Raw genomic sequence first — 6130 nt, 5'->3', positions numbered from 1 at the left:
TATTTTCTGTTGCATTACTTCTAACTTACCCTCTTTAATATTCAGTAGCAAAACATATGCAACAGTAATATATTAGTGTAATAGAGAAGATTTATGAGTCGCAATCGGAAATAATGTATGAAATATTTTCCCTGAAGAGGACACAAATCCAACTATCTGACACAGGCATATCTGTGCAGAAGCCTGAGATTATTCGACACACATTAATCAATATGACAGGATGACACGGAAAAGGAATATATACCTATCATCATGTGCCTTACATTGATATTAGTTTTACTGGACAAGGAGCATAGAAGCAGGGGTTTACTTAAGCTGTGTGACTCCAATGGGCACTCTTCTTGAATTTCACCAGACGTTTAAGTTTTGTATCTGTAGAGAATTATTGTAAGATCTGGTGTACTGTAGTCATAAGTTCAGGGCTGTGTAGAAATTGAGGCCTTCGGCATTGCTTCTCCTGTCTTCGCGTTTTCGTTCTCGGCGTACTGTTTCCTGTTATGAAACAATGATTTTTTTCTCTCAATTGTATTAGATCTATTTCAATTTTTCTTTTAATTTTGTCACGCAAATGGCATTTTTCTGTTGCATAGCTTTGATCCACTTGCTTCTTCGTCGGTGAAAGCGAAGTTAGTGTGTTAAGCGCACGTTTACGAGTTTCTTGGGCATTCCAGCAAGCATTTGTGATACCTGTTGGTTAGAGAATGGAATAGCCGAAGACTTGGTTTAGTAAGGTGAAATATAGGCACCACGTTCAGCCTTAGAATATGTTTTGGGAGAAGCAGTACTATCCCTTAGAAATGAACGCTACAGACAGTAGTTTTAATCTGAATGTTGCTGCCATCACTTCTTCTGTAGACCTCATCGATCACTTGTTTCTGGATCTTTGGGTAAACTGGAATACGTAATATTACTACCATTATTTTCTGATTATATTTTTCAAATACCACTACGTCATAATTCGATACTATCAATGTCAAACGCAACTAACAAAATCGACAAGACACGAAAATAAAGAATAACAACACAAAGCTTACTCGCCTCATGGCGCGAGTTGAATGGAGTTCACGACGTGACGTAAAGTGCAGAACATAGGAAAATCTGGGCACGCACTTGCATCCTTTTTCAGTAATTACTATGAGAAAGTGTTTCAGGAGACAAAAATATTCTAGGGGAGGTGTAATAGCTTCGTGTAATATTTAGTAAGAGCCACAAAAGTTATCTAACAAAGAATTTGAATCGCAATTTTAGATAACACCACAATAGCACAGTTAACTCTGGTCGTTCTAAGCCTGTTCACTATTATTTACCTTTTCGAATATTAATACTGCCAACGGCCTTGCCGCAGTGGTAACACCGGTTCCCATCAGATCACTGAAGTTCAGCGCTGTCGGGCTGGGACAGCACTTGGATGGGTGACCATCCAGTCTGCCGAGCGCTGTTGGCAAGCGGGGTGCACTCAGCCCTTCTGAGGCGTACTGAGGGGTATTTGATTGAGAAGTAGCGGCTCCGGTCCCGGAAACTGACATACGGCCGGGAGAGCGGTCTGCTGACCACATACCCCTCCATACACGCATCCAGTGACGCCTATGGGCTGAGGATAATACTGCGACCGGTCAGTAGCGCTGGGCCTTCATGGACTATTCGGGAGGAGTTTAGTTTAGTTTTTAATAATAACATTGACACCATCATTTGCAAATTGCAGAACAGATCACCCAATTTGCAAGTGTATCGCACATGTTAATGTGTCACTGTAGTACTATTTGAAGCACATATTATCGGAAAATAGGACCGGTAAGTAATTGAGCAGAAACTGTTTGAACTGGTGACCAAATGTTACCTCAAAATATCTTTAGGTTAAGAATTCCAAACACAGAATTAGATGCTTATTTTATACTTCACTAAAATTTCTGTTGAAGTATCGTAATTCCATATTGATTTTGATCTCACTATGTGCCTCGGTGAACAGAGAATCAGATAAATAAATACCTAGAAAATCAAAGGTATGTTATTCGTTTTTGAACATTTCGTTAGTAAGAATATTAACAAAATGCTTTCTCTGGTGGTTAACAAGTGATAATTATCCCTCGTTATATTCTATGAGTGGGGTAAGTGTGGTAACATTACTAACTACAAACCACCATTGATTTGTATTTTTAGTCTCAGCAAACTGGAATGTGAATTCTCCCTTTACTCTGCGCGTGTGTTTTTATTCTGTAACATTAGAATGCATATAAGTTCAGAAATTCAGATGTCAGTCACTTCTCCATGACTACGGCTACACGTGTCAAAATAAATTGCCTTGAAATAATAAAGATATCATCTATATGGATTGTTCAGATCCAGAATTATTTCAGACTCCAAATAAAATGCAAAGCTTACTTTGCCGTAAATAATAACGATAATGACTTGTTAAATGGAGAGAAATAACACTGTTCATTTACTCATCTGTCTTTCTATTCAGATATTCCTCTGCGTAATACTGCGGTTGGTTGGGCAGGTGTTCTCTCAGTGGATGTGTTAAGGGAATTACAAGTACAGTTAAAGTTAGATCAAGAAGATAATACATTCTAGAGCAGTAAGTGATTTTCGTAGATTTCACTGGACAATATAATTGAGTCCAGTTTCAGTTTATGCATGATGTTTTGTAGTTAATGATAATATGCTCCGTACTCATGAGTTTTGTAATGTCTCTTGCGGAATAGGGAACAGAAGTTAGCTATAATTTTACCTATCATTATCCGATTCATAACCATCTAAGAGTATTGCTTTGAATAAAGGCAATGTAAACAGTTTTGGTATTGAAGAAAAAATGATTCAAATAACAAAGATGATTACAATTTATATAACTGATGAATGAATAATATCGTAATGTTACCAGATAGGTTGAGACATATTTGACACAGGCTAGCCCCAAATATATAATAGAAGAAAATCTATGATTTAGACAAAGTGACATTTCAGACCTTTTATCCACATCATTCTTGCTTTAAAGAAAGTAAGTTTTGCTCGAAACATTATATTGCAGCTAGATCAATAATTTTTCAGAAAATTATTAAATGGGGAAGAAATAATAATTGTTCTGTTTTATGCAAAACGAAATAGCTAGCTATGAAACACTGATAATAGCTAACATCGCTTGACTAGCAAAGCCTGTGTTGAGACTAACAAATGAAAGTGCGTAGTACTTAAATTTTGACGTTTACGTAACTGTCAAAAGTAATGCAACTTGAAAACGTGTCCATACAAATTACACTATGTATGGTTAGTATACTGAGTTAATATATTCTTTTTAATTTAATGACGAAAGTATAATTTATCCCGCTCCAGACGTCTGCAGTTGATTTAGTTGACACGTAAAATTGCATATGACTCATTTACTTATATTTTAGAGAAGGGTTATTAGAAAACGAAGTTGCCTATTCTTACTATTAGAAACGTCTGGAAGAAAACTTATTTTGGACTTTTGATATACTTCATAGGCACAATTTTTGCTATATTTGATAAGTGTAAAAATAAAAGCGTAAGTTTTGGATATAGCAGCAAAAGCTGCGCAGTTTTCAGATGATATTTGTGTACATCTTCTATTACTATTTGAAGCCATATACGTCAATTTTGATAGTAAATATATGTGAAGATTCTGTCAGTAAATGTTCTATTAAATTGTGGCAGAGCACGCCGGAGGACTGTAGAGGATGAGGCTATCGCCTGGTAACACGCGGCTCCGTGCCTATACCAGTTTGTCAGCGGAACGCGAAATTATGGCGGCTTTTATCCTTTTACGTGTTTTTCCACGTTAAGTAGCATAAAATCTGGGACTAGACAGCTTAAAATTGAATCAGGTATACGCTCGGAATAGGTTCCTGATTAACGATCATTTCTTCTTGATGTAACTGAGAGCTTCCGCTATTTATGAACGCAACAACCTCATTCCCTTACAACAACCCGTTCGGCACACGCCGCCGAATTGCAGACGTTGATAAGGGCTGTATATAGCGTGGCTATGACTTTGTACCCAGTCGCCCGACGGGGCTGTACTGTCTGTCAGCGTAATGGGAATGTGAATCCGTCATCCGCTGCTGACGGGGCAGTTTATGCTCCGCTACCAGGATTACGAATCGTCCGCTCGTTTTCGCTTCACGTGTTCCACACAAGCTGTGCTAACATTACGCCCCGCATGGTCTGCAGACACACAATACCACAAACCACTGCCATGAAGGCCGAACACGCATCTCCGAATCAACTAAATAACTTCGCTGCAATTATATCTCTGGCAACGACGGCACATGGTAATATTTCATACAACTTTAATCTCTGACAAACACCTATCCAGAACATTTTCTTCTCTGCAAACATTTATAAATACGTGTCACACTACTGTTCATAGGACAGTTCTTATGATACGTATTGTTATATAAATCCACAAGTTTAGACGCTATGTACATGCTTTCATTTGATACATATGCTTCCGCCACATACGTGTATTCTTATAGGAAGAAAATGTCTCAATATCCTACTGTAACAGGTAACTTCATATTCCTGGTGATTAATTACGGGGAGAGATTTAGAGTTTCATTAAAAATCATAGTAATGCTTGTTTCCCTTATAAAAATCAAAGCTGTTTACGATGTCTCAATATAATCTTCACTTTGTCTATCGTGACAGTGACATCCTAGTTTTTTTTAAATAACCCGAAAAATAACTTTGTTTCCAGCTCCGCGTAATCTTCGGGTGCAGCGCAAATAACTTCCTCTTGATACGAGTATTTCCTCTCTACTGGCCAATTTTTTGACGATGAGTAACAGGAAGCAAATGATTTAAAGGCAAATATGACCACATTGGTTGTGCAACAGCCTACATGTAGAATTTCTGTGTTTGTTATTTTCTGTTTCAGCTCATCATGAGGAATAGTCGACAACGTAACTTGCTGGTACATCTTTGACTGATAAGCTAAAACCTTCATGTTGCATCTTTGCTTCTGCTCAAAATTTCAGCAACACCTGTCAGTTTTTGTAATGTAATACTTGCAGTATAAGAAGACTCGCCTTATAATGCCAACGAATTTTTAAAAGAAACGAATACTATCAGAGCATCATTTTCATTACGGCGTCGAAAACTCCCTTTGAAGATTGTAAAATTAACAATACTCAACGGTAAAAGAACGCAACCATTCCATTAAGCACAAAAAGACGAATCCAGAGGTATTCAGTCTTTATTTAGTTAGTTAGTTACATTTTCTGTAGATAAGTCTTTTATTGAAATGATGTGGAACGTGTCAGTTTAGAGGATATGTATGCTTTGGTAGTATTAACATTAATGAAAACATGGTTTTTGCACTTCTCCTCATGGAACTATACTTACAAACAATGTTTCTTTTTTTAAATAAAGCCTGTTTTTATTTTTATTTTTTAACTAACTGTCAGTTTTAAGTAGAAATTCGTCAATGGCATGTAAGGACTTGTCCAGCAGGAATGACTGCAAGTTAGATTTAAAACTTGCTTTGCAACCTGTCAGACATTTTACGTTACCGGGCAAATAATCAACTTTTTTCTGCGTGCTGAGGTATTTTTTGAGGCACTGGTACTTTTAATAATGGAAAACAACGGTCCGTTTCCCACTAGTGTTTTAAGTATGGACATCACTCTTCTTTTCAAGTTGTGATGGGTTAAAGGATTATGTATGATGAATTTCGTTAGAGAACATATGTAATCTGACGGCTCAACTAAAATGCCTGTCTCCTTGTAATAATACCTAAAAGACGTCTGTGGATGAACATGACGTATTACTCGTACTTCCCGCTGTTTGAAATCAATACTTTCTTTGTAAGTAATGAGTCACCCAAGAAAATTATTCCATAGGACATTATTGAATAGGAATGTACGAAATATATCAGGAGGTTGAGTCATTTGTCTGAAAAGCTCAACAATATGCCTCTTCGAGTTTAAGCTTTCATCAGTAAGTACACTGGATCGTTCTAACCAATTTACTCACTTCTGCTCACATGCTACAACGGTTGGTATCACTCTGTTTGTTGCACAGAACTGAATATAGTCAGCCTTTTCAACATTTAGAGAAAATCAATTTTCTGAGAACCCTTTACAACTCTCTGGAAAATATGTTTTGCTATCCTGTC

The 6130-nt window shown here is 37.1% G+C and overlaps 1 pseudogene; it reads left to right on the top strand.

Annotated features, from left to right (window-relative positions):
• The first annotated feature begins 1326 nt into the window (after window positions 1–1326).
• Window positions 1327–1444, top strand: LOC124778046 (annotated as a pseudogene).
• Window positions 1445–6130: the final 4686 nt, after the last annotated feature.

Source organism: Schistocerca piceifrons, chromosome 2 (assembly GCF_021461385.2).
Source record: "Schistocerca piceifrons isolate TAMUIC-IGC-003096 chromosome 2, iqSchPice1.1, whole genome shotgun sequence".
Classification (NCBI taxonomy): Eukaryota; Metazoa; Arthropoda; class Insecta; order Orthoptera; family Acrididae; genus Schistocerca; species Schistocerca piceifrons.
The sequence above is the reverse complement of the archived record's forward strand: the minus strand, read 5'-3'. Positions and strand labels throughout refer to the sequence as shown.